Below are 22,871 nucleotides of genomic sequence, written 5' to 3'. Positions count from 1 at the left end.
TGATTCAAAAGATGCATTCAAAGTGAGTCTGCAGTTAACAACTCTCTGATTCAAATGATCCATTCAAAGTGAGTTTACAGTTAACAACTCACTGATTCAAAAGATTCATTCAAAGTGAGTCTGCAGTTAACAACTCACTGATTCAAAAGATCCATTCAAAGTGAGTCTGCAGTTAACAACTCTCTGATTCAAATGATCCATTCAAAGTGAGTTTACAGTTAACAACTCACTGATTCAAAAGATCCATTCAAAGTGAGTCTGCAGTTAACAACTCACTGATTCAAAAGATCCATTCAAAGTGAGTCTGCAGTTAACAACTCTCTGATTCAAATGATCCATTCAAAGTGAGTTTACAGTTAACAACTCACTGATTCAAAAGATCCATTCAAAGTGAGTCTGCAGATTACAACTCACTGATTCAAATTAACTACGAAAAAAAATTCTCTCTTGTATGTGTTAGCGAGCGCAATATGTTGCTGACTGCAGTTAACAAAATGGCCACTGGTGTCACTAAAAACAAGTGTTTTTTAAATCCCATCCTTCCAGCATAGTTTCAGACTTTCTGACCCCACTATTCACCGGTAAACAATAATACTAAAATCATTACATCCTTCATTAATGCATTATATTTATACTCTCATCACATAACCAGACGTTCCCATTGTATTTTTAAAAAGCTCTCCGGATATAAAGCCTGCTGTGATTTCGATTGAGAGCGAGAAAGACTGAAAATCCTCAAGGTATTTTCTTTTTTACTTCTTTTAAATGGCTTGTATGCCCCTGTGGCAATGAAACCTTGACATTCCCGAAAGGTATTTTAAGGGGAAAAAATGCATATCTCCCCACTTAGCAAATCTGAGTCACTATCTGTGTGTGTGTTGGGGCCTTGAGGGGCCCGCAGTAATGAGCAAAGCAGGTGGATCATTTAAAATGTGTTTCGCAGCACATCTCAGATCTGCAGAGAGGGAGCGAAGCACAAGCACATGGAGATCAATTACTCGAAAGCATTGTAGTATGATCTAAATAAGTGTGTGTGAATGAACGTTCCCTCTGCTCTTGTGTAAACAGAGCCTGACTGTTTGACTCAGTGTTTGATGGCGTCCCGCAAGATTTCCAGGGTGTCTGTGTAAATAATTCAATCAATGGTGTTTGTTTCGCAAACGACACTTCCAATTTGTGGAGCCGCGGTAATGTTTTTTGAAGCTTGTGAGCTGTGGGTCAGTCTTTTATTCTTGTTTAGACGTTTATTATTTTGATTAGGGAGAATTGACGTGACAATTGATTTGAAACAGGGAACATTTTCAGAGCTTTAGCTACAGTAACTCAATGTTTTTTCAACGTTCTTCATGTAACGTTACTATAATGTCTTTAATAATTTTCTCAAAATAATAGCACAAAATAATCTGCTAGATCAAACTGCTTATTTAAAATGAGCTGAATCAACATATTTCTTGAGGGTTTTTTTGGGGGGGGGTAACTTAATTTTTTATGATCAATTCACTTACATTTGTAAAAACAATTAAGTTAACTTAATCGATTTGTGTTGGGACAACATGAAGGAATTGTGTGAAACCCTACATATGTTTTTTTTTTCTAAAAGAGTTTAGTTGGACGGCGGCATGGTGGCTTAGTGTCAATTCACAGCAAGAAGGTCGCTGGTTCGAGTCGCGGCTGGGTAAGTTGCCATTTCTGTGTGGAGTTTGCATGTTCTCCCCGTGTTGGCGTGGATTTCCTCCGGGTGCTCCAGTTTCCCCCACAGTCCAAAGACATGCGCTATAAGTGAATTTAGTGAACTAAATTGGCTGTAGCGTATAAGTGTATGAGTAAATGCGAGAGTATTTGGGTGTTTCCCAGTATTGGGTTGCGGTTGGAAGGGCATCCGCTGTGTAAATCATATGCGGGAATAGTTGGCAGTTCATTTCGCTGTGGCAACCTCTGATAAATAAGGGTCTAAGCCAAATGAAAATGAATGAATGAGATTAATTGGATGTTCATCTATGGTTTTATACTTCAACTTGCTTTAGTATATTGCGAAATTAGAAAGCAGAATATTTCATTAACCTTTCTTTTCAGATTTAATGTATTTATAGATTTTTTCAAACAGTTTTTGTTTTTTCATTTTCATAGCAGAACATAACAGGGATCATTAATAAAAAACATTATTATGCACTGTAAAAAGTATCGGCTAATTAATCGGTTCCGTATTTCATGATTCACTATTTTATTCTGTTTATTTACATTTATGAAATTATTTAAATACATTTCTGCTTTATCTCTGTTCTGTCGAATTTTGAAGTTGACATTTTATATTTGCAGTCTGAAAAAGTGACGCCTATTGACATTTTAGTTGTTTTGAAATATACTTTATAAGAAATAATATATAGAGAATTAATCTGTAAAATAATTCAAGAATCACAATATATATATATATATATAGCCCCCCATTGATTTATTTATTTTTTTAAAGATGATGTTTAACAGAGAAAATAAATTTTCATAGTATGTCTGATCATATTTTTTTCTTCTGAGAAAGTCTGATTTGTTTTATTTCAGCTTAATAAAAGCTTTTCAGAATAAAAGCAGTTTTAATTTTTTTAAAACCATTTTAATGTCAGAATTATTAGCCCCTTTAAGCCAATTTTTTTTTTCGATAGTCTACAGAACAAACCATTGATATACAATAACTTGCCTAATTACCCTAACCTGCGTAGTTAACCAAATTAACCTAGTTAAGCCTTTACATGTCACTTTAAGCTGTATAGAAGTGTCTTGAAAAATATCTAGTCAAATATTATTTACTGTCATCATGGAAAAGATAAAATAAATCAGTTATTAAAAATGAGTTATTAAAACTATTATGTTCAGAAATGGGTTGAAAAAATCTTCTCTCCGTTAAACAGAAATTGGGAAAAAAATAAACAGGGGGCTAATAATTCAGGGGGGCTAATAATTCTGACTTCAACTATATAAATACATACATACATACATACATACATACATACATACATACATAGACATACAGGTTATGTCATTGTGATACTAAAAGGAAAAGACAGACCTTCATTAGAAAAAGTCAAGATTCACCTGGAAAAAATGTACCAATTGCAGACAGATTTTGAAAAAGAAGTCTAATGGAAATGTATAGAAAAATGCGTCAAGAAAAAATATTATAACAACTTGTTCAACCATTTTGCATGTGAACACTTACGCCATTAACAAATTATTAAATGCTGTGGTGTGTGTGTGGGGGGTGTGTGTGTGTTGCTTGACATAAGCAATTGATAATGTAGGAAACATCAGAGAATTGCACATAATCATTTGCATGGATGTACAAAAGCATTTGCAACTTGTTCAAAGGAATAAGAAACTGCTTTCCTGATCTGCACATGTGACACAATGATCTGAAGATTGAACAGGGAGTTTTGAGAATTTCAATTCTGATCTGAGAAATGTGCCAAAGCGACTGAGGAAATACTGTAATAACGCCCTCAAAATGTTAGCACAAAACATTTAAATGTCATTCATAAATGCTTTTTTTCATCTACTGTATTTTACGTTACTTGTTTCAAAGAATTATATATTAAAAAAATATTAACATCTGCATTGCCAAAAAAAAAAAGTTTTTTATTTTAAATGAATAAAAAATGGGATGCATTGAACACTGTAAAAATGCTGGGTTCCACACAATCGATTTGTGTTGGGGCTACATGAAGGAATTAAGTTAACGTATTTTTTTTTTTTACAAATTTAAATAGATTGAACATGAAACAATTAAGTTTTCTCCAAAAAAAAAAAGAATTGTGTTGTTTTAGATCATTTTAAATACACGAACATTTGAATAAACAGCAAACGTCATCTTTTTTTTTTTTTACAAAGAACATTTAGAAACAACATTTTCATAACCTAACTGAAATGTTAGCAAAATGTTATCTGAATAGATTTCTGTTAACTTGGCATTTCTCTGTAAATTCCAGCATTTCTTCAGCGTGATCATCTAAAATGGCTGAGGCTTGTCCTATTTCTGGCCTGCTTTGAGAAGAAGTGCTGTTATAATCATGTTTAGAGAAGTGAAATGCACAATAAACACACCTGCCCACAGACTCCAGCCCTCAGTCCTCCTGACACAAGTGTGACGGTCAACTTCTGCTGGATGACCAAACAAACCCTGCTGCGAAAAGAAAGACCCAGGATGTAAGTGTTTATTGGGCTTCGTTGATTTTCTTTCCATTTTATCTCATTGCTGAATTATAGCACTGATCCCGTAAACACCAGACCAAAGACAGATGAGCAGCATGCAATGTTTTAGCACTGCGAATGTTTTACAGTCCAAACTTTAGATTGTAACCGTTAAAACAGTTTTCTGTGCTGGGACTGGCATTTTTGAGCAAGTTTGAAAGCCTTTTTTCTAAACACATTTGTAGAAATACAATAGTTAACCCCAAAAATATTTTAAATAATGTTATTTACTCATTCTTGTACCACTCGCTCACTTTCCTTCAGGTTAATCACAGCTTTATCAGAGGTCGCCACACTCAAAAAATAAATAAATAAATAAAAATGTGTTGCTCATTCAAACGACTTATTTAAAATGAGCTGAAACAACACAATTATTGAGACTTTGTTGGGACAACTTGAATTTTTTAAAATTCAATCCACTTAAATTAGTTTAGTCAGTAAAGTTAACTTAATCGATTTGTGTTGGGACAACATGAATGAATTGTGTGGAACCCTACATTTATACAGTGCTCAGTGGAATGAACCACCAGTTGCTCAGGCATATGTTTTACACACATGATATTCTGAATGTTGGAAACTGGCAGCAATTGACATCCATAGGAACAAAAAACAATATTGAAGTCAGTGGCTGCTGCTTTACAACATTCTTCAGAATATCTTCCATTGTGTTCAACAGAAGAAAGACTTTCAAACAGGTTTGCCTCTAGTGGAGGATAAGTAATAAATGATGGTTTTTATCTTTGGCTGAACTATCCCTTTAATTGATGCGATTTCATATACACAAGAGTTTATGGTGATTTTTTTTTTTCTTTTTAGCTCCCTGTCAACTTAACTAGGTGCAGGTGGAAAGTGCGGGCGCATTGCCTCACATGTGTGTCCCTCCGATGGAAATAACGAACTTGCCTTAAGCAGGTCACACACCAGAAGCGCCGCATTCTAGAATTGCACATGCATTTTAGAATTGTAAACATAGGTTTTTATCAGGGTTCACACACCGGCGCCTCAAGTTGGCGGCTGTCTGTGGCGCCCAGCCACGACTCAGGACACTGTTCATATTTCTGCCGCGCCACAGAGCGTCATCTAAATTGTTTCATTTTAAGTAACATGCGAATGTGCGTGTCTGGTGTGCCGTATCAAGGCTCTGAGCGGCACATCTGGTGTGTGATGCCCTTTAGTTATAGGCTCAGTCAAAGTTAATTCAGTGTGCGTGGTTATTAGTCTCGGTGTACAAGCTCGGAACTTTAAACTAGCACACAGTTGACTGTAAAACTATACAAAGACACAAATGATTTTGTACTCTCTGCTTGGTCTGTGTCCGAGTTGTACATGTACGGCTGAATGCTGGTCCTCTCACTCATGTTGCTTCTCTCTGTCTGCCTGCCTGTTGCCATACACCAAGTGGGGGAGCTCTTGGCTCCGCCCCCTTGTTAAGTTGAAACTAATTTACATGTGAAACAACACACCCCTAAAACAACAACCTGTGTCCACGCCCCCAAAATGACACTTTTTAACACATTATAATAAAAAAATCTGCATTGTGTTTTGAACTGAACCTAAACTGGCACACTCAGAAAAACCATAATATTAATATTAAATCTTTAAAAAAGGGTAAACTAGGTGACCTTTAAAGTATTCTATAAAGTTTGATGCAACATAGGCTCATTCTGCAAATGTAGCCCTATATACATTTCTGGAGATTGAGAATTATGTAGATAGAAGTAAGTACAGTATGGTTGCATTTCTTCTTTAAAACAAACACTACGGGACAGTATGATGCCCTGTAGCTTTTTACGCTAGCAGCTGACTGCTTACCACTTACCTCTGTCTGGACAGCTTTGCCACTGTTATTAGTTTGTCCAGTTAGCTCGCCATGTACGTCAGTGGACTTGAGTCACAGAGAGGAGATGACCTTGGCGATGGGGTTCAAGTCTGGCGAAGAACGGTTCCAGAAAGCAGGTAAGACAAAAACAGAAGCCGAAAAATAAAATAAACAAGTAAATAACAAGGTGAGAATGTGGTAAAATCTGAAAATGTGGTAAAAATCAGGCGAGGGCTTTTTTTTTCTGGATTGCTTTTTAAAACTGTCAGTTGGGTTTAGGGAAGTGTGTGGTCGGGTCAATCTGTGCTTTTGGAAACACTATCAAGTGGGTTTAGGGAAGGAAGAGGGTGGGTCAGTCTGTCAGTCGTTCAGTCAGTCAACAGCGGCCTCTGGTGGATTTACGTGAGAAGAGCAGGTGGGAATGGCACTCATAAGAGAAATTTGAGATCTCAAAAAGTGTACACAGTGGCCTCTAGCAGATTGATGAAAACAAAAAAACTGCAAAAAAAAAAAAAAAAGTAGCTCCTGGGACGTGTTTGGTGCTCTCCGGAAATGTATATAGGGGTACATAATCAGAATGAGCCTGTGTTGTGAAAGTCAGTGTTGCCATGTTTCTAACATTTTTCAAAATATCTTCTTTTGTGTTGTTAAAAAAAGAAACTCATTAAAGTTTGAAACCACTTGATAGAAAATAAACAATGAATGATTTTTGAGTGAATGATCTCTTTAAACACTTCATTAGAAAAAAAAAATTGTTTGTTATAAACTACTTAAATGTGCTGAAACAACACAATTCTTCAGTTTTTTTTTGGGACAACTTAATTGTGAATATTATTGGACAGCTTTCACAAGTCAGGCCAGTAAAGTATGGGGTGCCTCAAGGATCAGTTTTAGGCCCTTTGCTGTTTACAATATACATGCTACGCCTGGGAGACATTATTATAAGACATAGGATCAGCTTGCTAAGTTACTCAGATGCAGCAAAGCTAGACCATGCTTTTATAACTTCTATGCTGGATTACTGTAACGCTCTATTTGCTGGCTGCCCAGCATCCTCTATTAATAAACTTCAACTAGTACAAAATGCAGCTGCCTGAGTTCTTACCAGGTCTAGAAAATATGATTATATCACCCCAATTTTATCCTCCTTACACTGACTGCCTGTTAAGTTTTGTATTGATTTCAAAATATTGCTTCTTACCTATAAAGCTTTAAATAATCTAGCTCCTGTTTATCTAACCAACCTAAACAACCCGCTCTTTACTTCTGGTAGTACCTAAAACAGCAAAGTCAAGTAAAGGAGGTCGAGCCTTCTCATTTATGGATCCTAAACTCTGGAATAGCCTTCCTGATAATGTCCAAGGCTCAGACACACTCTCGCAGTTCAAAACTAGATTAAAGACCTATCGTTTTAGTAAAGCGTACACTCAGTGCATCACTTAGCAGTATGATACATGAATGTGCTCCACGCTGGTTTCTGCCTCTCGTTTATATACACTATGAACAGCAGCTACGCTGATTTTTTCTTTATTCTCTATTTCCACCTTAGGATACTCATACCGAGACCCCCAGAGACTATGTTGCGCCACTGATGCGAGTCAAGGTCCGCGACGAGATGATCCCAAGGTTTCCATAATCCTGGACCAGGCCGTATCCTGAGCAGCTGCTGTGGTGGTCATGGAGGAGTAAAAGCGCTATAGAAATAAAGGTGAATTGAATTGAATTGTTTTATGTTCAATCCACTTACATTTGTATAAACAAATAAGTTAATTTAATCCATTCATGCTGACTTGCTGCAGTTTTTACAGTGTAGATGGCAATGAAAATGTCACAGTGCTAATTATAATTGTGTTATTATTTTTCAAGCTGTATTCATCCAGAATTCCTGTGCTGGAGTTCACCTAACAGCAATGTGACAGCATGGACATAATAAGTCCAGCCCTTTGAGTAAGTACAGTAAGCACGAATCCCAAAGGTAAATCGGATCTCCACCTGTACGCCCCGTTTGCGCTACATTTCTCTGACAGCACTAAAACACAGACTTTTCGGGGTCATTCAACATGTAATAAGGGACGTAACTCTGGCTGTGTGCTGTAATTGAAGCCGCTGCATTTGTGTTATATGGTGATGGATGGCCGGAGCCCATACGGGGAGTCATCACACACCTGTTCCTGCCTCCAGAGATGGAGCTGCGGCTCTGGTAAGAACATCACCCTGGATGGAGGAGTCAGCCAAACGCATAAATGAAGTCAGTACCAATCTCCAAAGACTCGAGGACTGCAGCGCTCCAGCATTAGAATCCATTCAGTCTGAAGGCTGTGCAGTTTGTGGAGGGTTAGTGTGAAAATGACACAGGTGAGGTTTTACTGGAATCAAATCCTTTAGGACCACTGCTGTTTCTGTGAAGATATATGGTCATGTCAGTTACATTTCCAAGTAGATTGCGGCGGTCAGAAGAGAAAAAGATGTCAAATTTGCAACTTCACCTGATAGCAAGTTTCTGGTGTGCAACATATAATAAGCGTATAAATTAATTCATTAATTTTCTTTTCAGCTTAGTCCCTTTATTAAACTGGGGTCGCTACAGCGGAATGAACCGCCAACTTATCCAGCATATGTTTTTATGCAGCGGATGCCCTTCCAGCCACAACCCATCACTGGGAAAACACCCATACACACTCAATCACACACATGCACTATGGCCAATTTAGCTCACCCAATTCACCTGCACCGCATGTCTTTGGACTTGTCGGGGAAACCAGAGCACCCTGAGGAAACCCACACGAACATGGGGAAAACATGCAAACTCCACACAGAAACGCCAACTGACCCAGCTGAGGCTCGAACCAGCGACCTTCTTGCTGTGAGGCGATCATGCTACCCACTGCACCACTGCGTCGCCAAGCCTATAAATGTATACTGTAAATTAATAATAATAATTGGTGGTTAACGCTGTCGCCTCACAGCAAGAAGGTGCAAGTCCCGGCTGGGTCAGTTGGCATTTCTGTGTGGAGTTTGCATGTTCTCACCGTGTTCGCGTGGGTTTCCTTCGGGTGCTCCGGTTTCCCCCACAGGCCAAAGACATGCATTATAAGCTCATTAGATGAACTAAATTGGCCATAGTGTATTATTGTGTGTGAATGCGAGAGTGTATGGGTGTTTCCCAGTACTGGGTTGCGGCCGGAAGGGAATCCACTGCGTAAAACATATGCTGGAATAGTTGGCAGTTCATTCCACTCTTGAGACCACTGATAAATAATGGACTAAGCCGAGGGAAAATGAATTGATCTTAAACCAAGAAGCATTTTCTAGACAAGTAAAATATTAGGTAACACTTTACTTGAAGGGGTGTTCATAAGACCATGTCATGAAACCTTTATAATCATGAACGTGAATGAGATTTTATGCATGCTTATGACAACTGTTATTAAGTGTCACTTAAATGCATTTTATACGCAAAGATTACATTGTTATGACAATTTGACGTAAAATTATACATTACAACCAACCTTCATTATTGTCATGACAACTTGACATTACGAAGACAACATAAGTTGTCATAAATTTGTAATAAGCATGATTGCCATAAGTCATTATAATTGTGTCTAGTGTTGGGGAAAGTTACTTTTGAAAGTATTGCATTACAAAATTGACTTACTCCCCCCAAAAGTAACTAATTGTGTTACTTACAGTAGTCACTTTTTTTATGGAAAGTAATGTGTTATATTACTTTTGAGTTACCTTTGCGTTACTTTTCCTTACCTGGCTGAGGTTTGATCTCTTTCAGAACTTGCAGGTATTTTTTTTTTATCTTTTTTATAGCTCTCCATTTAACAGTCACCTATATAGCAACAGCAAAAAAAAAAAGTCCCCAAAAAATAAAAAACATCCCCAAATCAAAATAAATCTTTGAGATTTATACATTAAATTGCTTCACGTGGCATTAACAAATGTAAGTCTTCGGCCTGCCCTTGTTTCTGTTTCTGACTGTCTGTAGCTTTTCGATTCGCGATTTGTGAATGAATCGTTTGTTTTAAACGGATCTTCTAAGTGAACCAGTCGAACCAGTTCATTAAATTGAACGGAGTTGTCGTGAAACGGTTTGCGTCTTCAGTAAGTACCAACATACCGGATACCCCTCTGACTCGAAATAAACCAATATCAGTTAGTAGAACTTTTCCTTTCTTTCTTTCTTTCTTTCTTTCTTTCTTTCTTTCTTTCTTTCTTTCTTTCTTTCTTTCTTTTTTCTTTCTTCTTTTTTCCTTCTTTCTTTCTTCTTTTTTTCTTTCTTTCTTTCTTTAATTCTTTCTTTCTTTATTTTTTTCTTTCTTCTTTTTTCTTTCTTTCTTCTTTTTTCTTTCTTTCTTTCTTTCTTTCTTTCTTTCTTTCTTTCTTTCTTTCTTTCTTTCACAATACGAAACAAACAAAATGGTCGCAGCTTCCAGTTCATCTGGACTTTTAACATAGGATTGATTCTACACATCGATAACAGTGACCACACCTCAAGCAGGATCTCCGAGGACAGGTAGGCCAGACGGTCAACTTCTCTCAGGGCTGTAAAACTAGCCCAAATGTCTGACAATAATTAGCTTCCCATCCCACAAAATGCTCTAGGTTAATTATATCCACTGAGGGCCGTTAGCAGGGTGAAATTGCGCTCGCAAGAGTTAAAGACGTATTTTACACACCTCACCTGAAAGGTAAACGCTCACCCCTGCTAGCTTTTTCTCGCTCGGAGGATCTGCTCCGCTCATCTATAACACAAACACCATAATGCCTTCACTCATATAATGACGGCGTTCTGTTTATAAGTGACTACAGTTTGAGAGTTCCCTTGAGAGACTTTTAAAACTAAAGGAAAATGGCTAAAACAAATGTGGGCCCTTAGTAGGAGACTGCTAGGACGCGAATTCAATGTTACACTCAGAAATCAAATCTGTTACTGGCATGGTACCCCTTTCGAGAAGTAGGCCACTAATAGCCTAAGTACATTTTATACACAAAATACGAATATGCTCCAGTTAGGAAAATGTTTCTTACCTTTTTTCCACAAATAGGGAAACTAAATAGCAAGGTTAAATAAATACTTACTCATTTTATATAACAAATTAAGGTGCGCACAGCATATTTTTAAAAAGTATTTATATATTTTTAAATAAATACAAAATTTTGTTGCACAAGGCTAAAAAAAAGATGGATTACGAATTTCAGTTTTTTTATTTATATTTACAAATATTCTTTTATTATTTCAAATGAAGAAAAAAGATAATAACATTTAAAATTTTATATTTTAAATAAATAAAGAAAATAAATTGCTTTTTCATTGCAATTACATAAATTTAAAAAATCATATATATATATATATTATATTATTATATATATACTTCATTTAAGCAGGCTAGGGTAACCCCACTGCTAAAGAAACCCAACCTGGATCAAACGCTACTTACCGACCCGTATCCCTGCTTCCATTCATGGCCAAGATTTTGGAGAAAGTAGTGTTCAATCAAGTCCTAGACTTTCTTACTCAAAACAACCTCATGGACAACAAGCAATCTGGCTTTAAGAAAGGCCACTCAACTGAGACTGCCCTGCTCTCGGTCGTGGAGGATCTCAGACTGGCTAAAGCAGACTCTAAATCATCTGTCCTCATCTTGCTGGATTTATCAGCTGCATTTGACACTGTAAACCACCAGATCCTGCTATCTACGCTTGAGTCACTGGGTGTCGCAGGCACTGTTATTCAATGGTTCAGTTCCTACCTCTCGGACAGGTCATTCAGGGTGTCGTGGAGGGGAGAAGTGTCCAACCTACAGCATCTAAACACTGGGGTACCTCAGGGCTCTGTTCTTGGGCCACTTCTCTTCTCTATCTACACGGCATCTTTAGGAACAGTCATCCAGAAACATGGTTTTTCCTACCACTGCTATGCTGATGACACCCAGCTATACCTCTCTTTTCACCCTGACGATCCCTCGGTTCCAGCTCGCATTTCAGCCTGCCTGTCAGACATTTCACACTGGATGAAAGATCATCATCTCCAGCTTAACCTCACGAAAACGGAAATGCTTGAAGTTTCTGCCAACCCGACTCTTCACCATAACTTTTCAATCCAGATGGACGGAGCAACCATGACTGCATCCAAAATGGTAAAAAGCCTTGGAGTAACAATTGATGACCAACTGAACTTCTCTGACCACATTTCTAGAACTCCTCGATCTTGCAGATTCGCACTCTACAACATCAGAAAGGTCCGACCCTTCCTATCTGAACATACTGCACAACTCATTGTTCAAGCTCTTGTTCTCTCCAAACTGGACTATTGCAACTCTCTGCTAGCCGGGCTACCAGCTAGTTCTATCAAACCTCTTCAGCTGCTTCAGAACGCAGCAGCACGAGTGGTCTTTGATGAACCCAAAAGAGCACATGTCACTCCGCTACTCACCCGTTTGCACTGGCTGCCAGTTTCTGCTCGCATCAAATTCAAAGCTCTGATGTTTGCTTACAAAGTGACCGTTAGCTTGGCTCCTTCATATCTGCTCTCACTTCTGCAGATATATGTGCCCTCCAGAAACTTGCGTTCTGTGAATGAACGTCGCCTCGTTGTTCCATCCCAAAGAGGGAAGAAATCACTTTCCCGAACTCTCACATTCAATCTGCCCAGTTGGTGGAATGAACTCCCTAACTACATCAGAACAGCAGTCACTTGCTGTCTTCAAGAAACGACTAAAACGCAACTGTTTAGTCTCCACTTTCCTTCCTAATATGCAACTGCCTCTCTGGCTATACCACTAACTGTGCCCTCTCTCTCTCTCTCTCTCTCTCTCTCCAAAAAAAAAAAAAAAAAAAAATTTTACTAATGCTTTGCTTCTTAGACTTTACACACCTGAAACTTGTCTATAGCACTTGTTCACTGCTGCTCTTATAGTTGTGTAAATTGCTTCCTTGTCCTCATTTGTAAGTCGCTTTGGATAAAAGCGTCTGCTAAATGACTAAATGTAAATGTATATATATATATATATATAATTTTAAAGATTAATCAGAAAAACTACTGGAAAGTAAATAAAACTATTGAGTAAATAAAAAAAATGTTGCACAAGATTCAAATGACAAGATTAAGGATTTATTTTTTATTTAAAAAAATATATATTTACAAATATTTTATTATTTAAAGAAATTACTGAAAAAGAATATAAAGAAACATTTTAATAAATAAAAGGAGATTAAATAGGTTTTTTTATTGCAATACATAAATGTATGTACTGCCTGACAAAAGTCTAGTCGCCAATCCAAGTTTTAGGAACAACAAATAATAACTTCTAGTTATTGTACTTGACTTCTAGTTGTTAATTTGGATTACACTAGATTACACTTTTTTTACCAAAATCAAATATGATCATGCCTTGATTTTTAATTGTTTAATTAAGACAGTAAGGTCTGACTTTGCAAAAGTATTGTCACTTAACAGAAATAATGTACAGTATAGAATATAAAGTCATGCTGCAGTGGAACAAGAATTAATATTGTGTATGACTCCCATGAGCTTGGAGGACTGCATCCATACATCTCTGCAATGACTCAAATCACTTATTAATAAAGTCATCTGGAATAGCAAGGAAAGCATTCTTGCAGGACTCTCAGAGTTCATCGAGATACTTTGGATTCATCTTCAATGCCTCCTCCTTCATCTTACCCCCGACATGCTCAAAAATGTTCATGTCTGGTGACTGGGCTGGCCAATTCTGGAGCACTTTGACCTACTTTGCTTTCAGGAACTTGTGATGTGGAGGCTGAAGTATGAGAAGGAGCGCTATCCTGCTGAAGAGTTTGCCTTATGTGGTTAGTAATGTAATGGGCAGCACAAATGTCTTGATACCTCAGGCTGTTGATGTTGCCATCCACTCTGCAGTTCTCTCACATGTCCCCATACTGAATGTAACCCCAAACTATGATTTTTCTTCACCAAACTTGACTGGTTTCTCTGATAATCCTGGGTCCATGTGGGTTCTAATTGGTCTTCAGTATTTGTGATGATTGAGATGCAGTTCAACAGACGATTCATCAGAAAAATCTACCTTCTGCCAATTTTCCAAATGATCAACTAGAAGTCAAGTTATTATTGGTTGCTCTAACTGATATCAATGACAAGACTTTTGTCAGGTATATATATATATATATAAAACAGCAAGGTTCAAAAGAAAGCCAATGAAATGTCAAGATTAAGACGTTTCTTTTTTATTTATTTATATAAAGATATTTACACATTATTTTATTACTTTAATAAATAACTGAGGACAAAATTATTGATTAAAAACATTTAATAAATAAAAAAGAGAATAAATTAACAAAATAAATATCAGTGAACTAATTATTTCGAGGTACAAAACGTCCAAAAGTGTTCTCAAATCTGGATGTTGCTGAATCGGGCACACTGCCAGGCTAAACCATTTCGCTTTACTTTCAGCACATGGACAAAAAACATGAACTGCCATCCTTTTGCCATTCTCTAATCTGGCACACGAGAACAAGTGCCACAGCTTTGTCCACATAAGGCCTCATTCAAAACAAACAACATGCGTCTGGATGAGCAAAAGGAGGCCTGTTTGTAACCCACAACAAATTAGAATATAAAAAGTGTCCCGAGTGCCAGGAGGTGTAACACGGTGAGAAGTCTGCAGATGTCACCGATCGTCACGCCATGAAGAGGAGCGTGAGAAGCGAGAGGCGGCGTCTCTTTTTTGCGGGCCCACTTCACTGCTAATCCCACTTTATCCAAGAGAGCCGAGCTGTCAGATCTGGAGTCGGAGAACACAAAAGCAGAGCAAACATGAGGCTTTAGATACATTTTAATGACCATTTAACAAGTCGCTGGTCTAAGGCTAACAAAGACACACTTATTCATTAAAATCCTCCCCCCTTGAAGAGCTGGACCCCTGGGATGTGGTTAACTAAAATACGCAGCTCCCTTTCAGCTGGGTAAAAATACTTGTTCCTTAGAAAAGGAAGTTTTCAGGAGAGGATTGGACAGCTGGGAACAAACTGCACAGTCAGTATGAACAATAGGAACTGTTTAAGCATGTTAAACAACGCCTGTTTGAGTGACATAAGCCCCTTTGAGGACCTATTTGCATATGTACTTGTAATAAACAAGTAATTTACCTCATATGCTCCCCAAAAACAAGGGGAAAACATTTGTGAGTGTTTTGGTAAATGTCCAGCCTGTTCCTAATACATTAAAGTGCTGGTTTAAATGAAAAACTCACAGCTGTGACAGTGTGATTGCGTAAATGTTTGATCCTATTTTCCTGTCATGTTTTTAATATGGTCAAAGATGTTTTTTCCCCAAACCAAAGAAGAATTTAATGGGGTTTTTTCGTTACTGGAATGGATTAATTAAGTTTTTGCTTGATTTTGAGCCTTTTTTTAAATGTATTTTAGATCATATACATCGATAGCATTCTAAGGTACATTAATCTCTTTTTATGTTCTGTAATATAATTCTGTAATATGTTTGTCTTGCTCTTTCTTTTCAGTCAAACACAAAATAAATGTGATTCTTTCTTCAGGAGTCAGATTAGCAACATGGGCTCATTCTGAAAACTTAGCCCTATATACATTTCTGGAGGTCACTAATTATGTAGTCAGAGGAACATGCGGCTGCATTTTGGTGTTTAAAATGTACGCTATGAGGCGGTATGACGCCGTTTCTTTTCGTGATTACCAATTTGTCCAGTAGCTTGCCGTGTACATCTGAGAATTTGAGACGCAGAGCAGAGTTGACCGTGATAGCAGGGTTTGAGTATGGTGAAGAACGGTTTCAGAAAGCAGGTAAGATGAAAAACAAAGGTAAAAAAATTCAATAAACAGGTAAATAACAGGGTGAAAATGTGGTATAATCTGAAAATGTGGTAGAAATCAGGCTGCCGTGAGGGCTTTTCTTTTACTAGATTGGTTTTTGAAACACTATCGGTTGGGTTTAGGGAAGGAGGAGGGTGGGTCAGTTGATAGGTCAGTCAGTCAGTCAGTCAACAGCAGCCATTAATGGATTTACGTAAGAAGAACAGGCGCGAAGGGCACTCGCGAGAGAAATTAAAGATCTTAAAAAGCCAACCCAGGCTCATTCTGAAAACGTACCTCTACAGTATATACATTTCTGGAGACTGCGAAATACATCCCAGGAGGAATATTTTATGCAGTTTTTGTTTTTGCGAGGCCACTGTGTGTGCTTTTTGAGATCTCAAATATCTCTTGCCATTTGCATCTGTTGTTCTTGCGTAAACCCACCAGAGGCTGCTGTAGACTGACTGAATGACTGACCACTTGATTGACCCACCCTCCTCCTTCCCTAAACCCAACGAATATTATTGATTGACCCGCCCACCCACTTCCCTAAACCCAACCAACAATTTTCAAAAGCAATCCAGAAAAAGAAAAGCCCTTGTCTGATTTTACCACATTCTCACCCTGTTATTTACATCTTTGTTTTATTTTTTGGCTTGTTGTTTTCGTCTTACTTGGATTCTGGAACCACTCTTCCCTGGACTTGAACCCTGTCGCCATGGTCAACTCCTGTCTGCGTCTTAAGTCTGCCGACGTACATGTCGAGCTAATGGGACAAACTGGTTACAGCGAAAAACTATCCATACAGAGGTAAGTGGTCAGCTCTTAAGGAATGGCGTCATACTGCCCTGTAGTGTTCATTAAAAAAATTAAATGCAGCCATATGTAGTTCTGGCTACATAATTCGCAGTCTCCAGAAATGTATATAGGGCTACGCTTTCAGAATGGACCCTTGTTGCAAAAAGCGTACACAGCAGCTTCTGACAAATTCGCGGAAACAAAAACTGCAAAAAAAACCTTACTTCCTGGGATGTATTTGGAGCTCTCCAGAAATGTATATAGAGGTACATTTTCAAAATGAGCCTGGGTTGCAGATTGTTCATGATATACACTTTATTTATATAATTTCATTATCAGATATTTACCACACTGCTCATGTTTTTAGAAGTGCTTCTGTAATTACCATAGTATTTTTACCATTCAGTTGTTAAATTATTATTAGCTATAAACCAAACCAACCAATGAGGAGAATCACAAAATTGCAAACTTTAATTTGAAACACAGACATAAGGTACTTAACCTTGAAGGAAAGAACTACAATCCCACGAAGCATTGCAAATTACACATTAAAATGTAACATTTAAAATATGAAACTAAATATTTAAAACCACATGAAAAAAAACCTATTGTCATTTATAATAAATACTATAGTCTTTTTTAACTAACCAGCATGTGTTTTATGCAGCAGATGCCCTTACAGCTGCAACCCATCACTGGGAAACACATACACACGTATTCAAACACGTACACTACAGACAATTTAGCCTACACAACCTGTACCGCATGTCTTTGGGGGAAACCGCAGCAACCGCGGGAAACCCATGCAAACACAGGGAGAACATGCAAACCAGATCTCAGGAGAAAACGTATGTATTTTACGTTTTGTCAGTTTAGTGGCTAATTCAGTGGCGAGTTCATTCGTACGAAATTGTCCGATTTTAAAAAGGAGGCGTGGCACCTAACCCCACCCCTAAACCTAACCGTCATTGGGGGATGAGCAAATCATACTAAATCGTACGAATTAGATCGTACGAATTCATAAGCCACTAAATCAAAAAGTTACGAATTGCCATGAGATTGTGTTGGCAAACTCCACACAGAAACGCCAACTGACCCAGCCGAGGCTCGAACCAGCGACCTTCTTGCTGTGAGGCGACAGCACTACCTACTGCGCCACTACTGTTTTTGTTCGTCCGTTGTACTCAGTATAGGCAAAAAGGCGAAATAAGATATTTTTGATATTTCAGAACACAGAACTGATTCATCAGTTCTTGCTGTTTGGTTTAAGAATAATTCAAACTGAATATTTCAATCGTCATCAACAAAAAACGAGTCATGCAATTCTGTTGCGTGCTATTAAAAATTAATATTAACACTTTGCAATAAAATTGCATCAGAAATAGCCTGTACTTCATTTATTCATCATTGTTAATGCTCATAATTATGTTAACAGCGCATTAATGTTAACAAGCATGAATTTTGGGGTTTAATAATGCATTAGTAAATGTAAAGGAACTATGATTACTAGGCTAGATGATATACAAGTATGGTTCATTATTAGTTCGTGTTAGTAATACATTAACTTACCTATAATGAAACCTTATTGTAAAATGTGACCCATATGCTCTCAACCTGTATATTTCACATAATACATTGATAAATGTTGAACTATATATACACGAGTATTATCCATTATTAGTTCGTGTTAGTATTTAATTAACTTACGTCATCTAATAATATATATATATATATATATATATATATATATATATATATATATATATATATATATATATATATATATATATATATATACATACATACATATACATATACACATACATACATACATACATACATACCTACATACATATACATATATATATATATATATATATATATATATATATATATATATATATATATATATGAGGAGATGCAAAAACCTCTAAATGCCATCTTATATTTTCATCAAAGCTGAACATTTTTCTCAGCCTCGTATATGTTGAGTTATTTCACTTTAGTGACAATAAAATAACTTATTCTTTACCCTAAAAGTGACATTGCTGAACTTACACACAGGAGCTTAATAAAAATGTTCATTTTAGAAGAAAATTTCAGACGGCATTTAGATTTTCATCTAAACTCTTTATAAATAATAGTCTTAGCCTGTATATTGCACATAAATATTTACCGCTTGTGTTCCAGATGGCATTTGTCTGATTCTTATAGCCGTTCTTCATGCATTCGTCCACATATGATTTGGGGTCACAGCCTGACAGGAGGATTTCCCTGAGCAGGGCGATGTAAGCGATGGCCAGTCTTAACGTGTCTATTTTGGATAACCTTTTCTCGTAAGGGAAGGTGGGTACGTGGCAGCGCAGCTCCTCAAACGCAGAATTAATGCTCAGCATCCTCTTCCTCTCCCGGATGTTGGCCGCGTGGCGCTGCACCTTGTACGGATGATGGGTCGTCAAGCACCGCTGCTGCTGCTGGGTCATCTCATGGGGCTCGTCCAGTAAGGAGCTGTCCACTTCAGCACCGACCTCCAGCTGCGGAGACTGCGAGTCTAAATCCGTGAAGGTCAGCTGAGCCTCGGGAAACACCGACTGGCACCCGAAAGACGACCAGGGGGAAAGCTGACCCGCCATTGCGCCGCAGTCAAACAGCAGGTTGTCCAGCTGAGAGTGAATCTGGGGGAAACTGGGGTCCATTTGGCCCCAGAACGCAAAGTCTGTGGATGCATCTTGAGCATCGAAATCAAAAAACAAGTCTTCCATATTTATTATTTCTGTTTCTTTTTTAGATGCTGTGCTCTAACTTGTCACCGTGTGTAAACTGGGCAGCCTATGGAGCATAATGGGCATTAAATAGCCCCAGGTCTCTCCGCAGGGGTGCTTGTCTCTATTCAACAGGTCTGAAAAGGAGCTCATTAGGGCGCGTGCCTCCCCTAATGACTCTCTGGCGTTTCTAAAGCGCTGGATGGTTGATCGGTTGATGCTCGAGCACGTGTCCAATCATAAAGTTATCTTAAGCTGCTTCTATATAGTCGGTTTAAGCAGTAGACTATCATTTGCTGCAGCAATTGGACGCTCTTATAGTATTTGCTTCATGTTGGATTGTTAGTTTAGCAGTCTGGACTCTGGAGACACGGGTGGGTGGCCGAAGTCCAAAACACCTGTCTTAACTCGCAGTTATGTAAAGATGAGATCAATTGTTCAAATATTAACAACTAAATAAATTAGAAATGTTTTTAAAGAAAATATATAATAAAAATAATTATTAAAAATTCACCCCGTCTCTGTTGTAATGAATGTGTATGTGTTGGACTTGAAAGTTGTAATACGGGTAATTTAAATACTTTATATGCAAATTTAATGAATAATAAATTTAAGCAAATTTAATGAATAATCTTATTTTCATCCCCTTTGGTTTAGTCTCTTTTTCGGATGTTGCCACACCGTCAACTATTCCGGCAAATGTTTACGCAGTGGATGCCCTTCCAGCCACAACCCATGGGAAACACGCACACACACTCACTCACACACTCATACACTACGGCCAATTTAGTTTATGAATAATCTCACCATTTATTAAATAATTAGTCTACATTATCACCGATAAGCACGTTTTCTTCAGTTATAGGCTATTAAATTTCATATTTGCGTTATTGTTTAGTAGCGAAATATTAAATGTAATTTTTAAATTCAAAGTATGTATTTTGGTTTCCTGTATTGTAATAACTAAATATCCCAACAAAATTATTTTATACATTTAAATATGATTATTTTATATTAAAAAAAGTTTAATTGACATTTTATTTTGCTGGAAACCCAGTTAGTTATTTCAAAATTCTAATATTTGCTAAAAGACTTCAAAGAATAGAATTAGGTTAATTAAAGTAACGAATTGCAACAACATTTTGCATGTTTAACCAAATTAAATATTTTATGTTATGCATTTAGCAAGCGAAAAGTTTGAGATTTTATCACTGCGTTGTTTGACAAGTAGTTGCACACTGCAGGTACTTTTTGATAATTTGTTACTATTACATATTCAAATTTGAAATATAAATGTAAAAAAAAATTAAATAATGCATGCATGCCCTATAGAGCTACATATATACGTGCATATAAATGTTTCTAGATATTAATATTTAGCTATATATTTTTCAATTTGTAATGGACACAAAGTTATACGAAGTAAAAACTAAATTAATAAGTGAGCAGCTAATGTTTTCATAACATGATCACAGAAATCGGATCGTTATTTTCTTCAATTTAATTATCATTTATATCCTAAAAGATAAATATTTTCAGTAGCTTATTGATAGAATACGCTTTTTGGCACCATGTCAAAATTGTCTAAAGAAACACTATAATACAAAAGCCCCAATCAATGTGTTTGTAATTAAAATGCGCTGTTTAATGCTTTTATTTGTCCCAAATTAAACGTTAGAGTCTAATACAGAGAATCGTACGAGGTTTTAATAAAGGACTAGTGAAGTGGATTGCGAGGAAAGCTTGTCAGAACCTTCTGCTCTACAGACAGCAGGCAGCCTGACACTGAAGAATACTGCTGTCAGATGCAGAGATCCAGCCATTCTTCACCTCACAACAACACACTTAACTACTCCTTTAGACTTGGAAAGACCATAGGCTCCATCGGAGAGCTTGTAAGATCTACACATCATTGTTCCAAATTGAAATGGTCAATCTAGAACAAAATCTGTGCTGACTTAAAAACAAGACACCGAATTGGCTCATGTGGTCCTTGAGTCCAGTGCAACATCTGCGTATGTTTGGTCTCTGTTTTAAATTGTGTCATCTTGGAAGTTGTTTGCTGTGTAATATGGCATTTTCTAAAAATCCATAATTAAAACCAAAAGTTGTGTTCGTAAACACCTGGTTTTTAATAGGTTGTCTTACAGGCTTACTACTAGCATACACCGGTCATAAATAATATGACCAGACCACAGTAGGCCTATGCAGAACATTTGAAAAAAATTAAGATATTTTTTTCCTTTGAAGACCACAAGCTATTGTTTTAAAATAACACTCGTTTTATAACTCTAAATTCACAGTAAAAAATTATACCCCTTTAACTGCCCACCAAGAAAAAAAAAAATGGATTGCATTTCCTTAGGCATTGCATTTCTTAATGTCGCTAGTTAACACAATGAATGCATTTTTTCAACACATCCCATAATTTCTAAAATATCAACCTCTACCAAATGGTTGATAAGTCGATTTATAGTAAAAGTATCGTAATTTATACACAAACTATTAAAAACCTTAATATCTAAAGTGTGAGACCAATTTATTTAAAAACACAATGTAAATAAAACATTTTTGAGTACTAAATCATCTTTATTTTTTGAAGTATGGCATAAAATAATTCAGATTCTCATTTTATATATATATATATATATATATATATATATATATATATATATATATATATATATATATATATATATATATATATATATATATATATATATATATATATATATATTTTATAACAGTAAAACCAAAATCAAGTGTAGTAGTGCAACAGGATTGTTTGTTTGATATTTTTTTTTTGTAAACCAACAATGCGGTCTGTGTAAATCATTATTTAAAACAGTCGCTCTTTAATTGACTTTAACAGTCATTATTTAAAACAGTCAAAATATGGTCAACCATTTTGTAGAGCAGACAGTTAAAGGGATACTTAAGTCACTTTAAAGTGATAAAAATGCCCAATATGTTGCAGTTGTAAATAATTATTATCATTGTGCAAGTTTACCGTTTGTTAATTGATTGAATTTGGCAGTAACGATGCTAAAAATATTATAAACGACCTTTTGCATTTCGCAGAAGTGACACAATAATCATTTAAAGCATAGGTTAATCATAACGTTAACATTATTTGGCGCGAACATTTCAAATGAAAGCTGACACAACGCTTTTACAGGCGGGAACTTTTATGTGTCAGTTGAGCGTTAGGGTGTTCAACCGTCTGGTATTTTTAAATAAATCATTGTGACTAAATTTATCGTTCTGTAAAACATATGCTGGATAAATTGGCGGCTCATTCCGCTGTGACGACCCCAAATTAATAAAGGGACTAAGATGAAAAGAAAATGAATGAATGAATTTTAAAATGTTGCTTGTTCTATTTAAAAATTACAGCAAAACATATTAAAACATAT

At 36.7% G+C, this 22,871-nt stretch overlaps 1 protein-coding gene across 3 annotated transcripts in view; it reads right to left on the bottom strand.

The window, feature by feature from the left end:
• Window positions 1–14,274: 14,274 nt before the first annotated feature.
• The window catches only part of asb1 (ankyrin repeat and SOCS box containing 1), a 106,603-nt gene continuing 98,006 nt past the window's right edge, over window positions 14,275–22,871 (bottom strand). For all 3 annotated transcript variants that reach the window (XM_056465886.1, XM_056465888.1, XM_056465889.1), the window contains one exon: window positions 14,275–14,850. The gene's annotated coding sequence lies outside the window, so the exon portion shown is untranslated. The remainder of the gene's footprint in view (window positions 14,851–22,871) is intronic.

This window comes from Danio aesculapii, chromosome 9 (assembly GCF_903798145.1).
Source record: "Danio aesculapii chromosome 9, fDanAes4.1, whole genome shotgun sequence".
In the NCBI taxonomy this organism is placed as follows: domain Eukaryota; kingdom Metazoa; phylum Chordata; class Actinopteri; order Cypriniformes; family Danionidae; genus Danio; species Danio aesculapii.
This window is presented reverse-complemented; position numbering and strand designations above follow the sequence as displayed.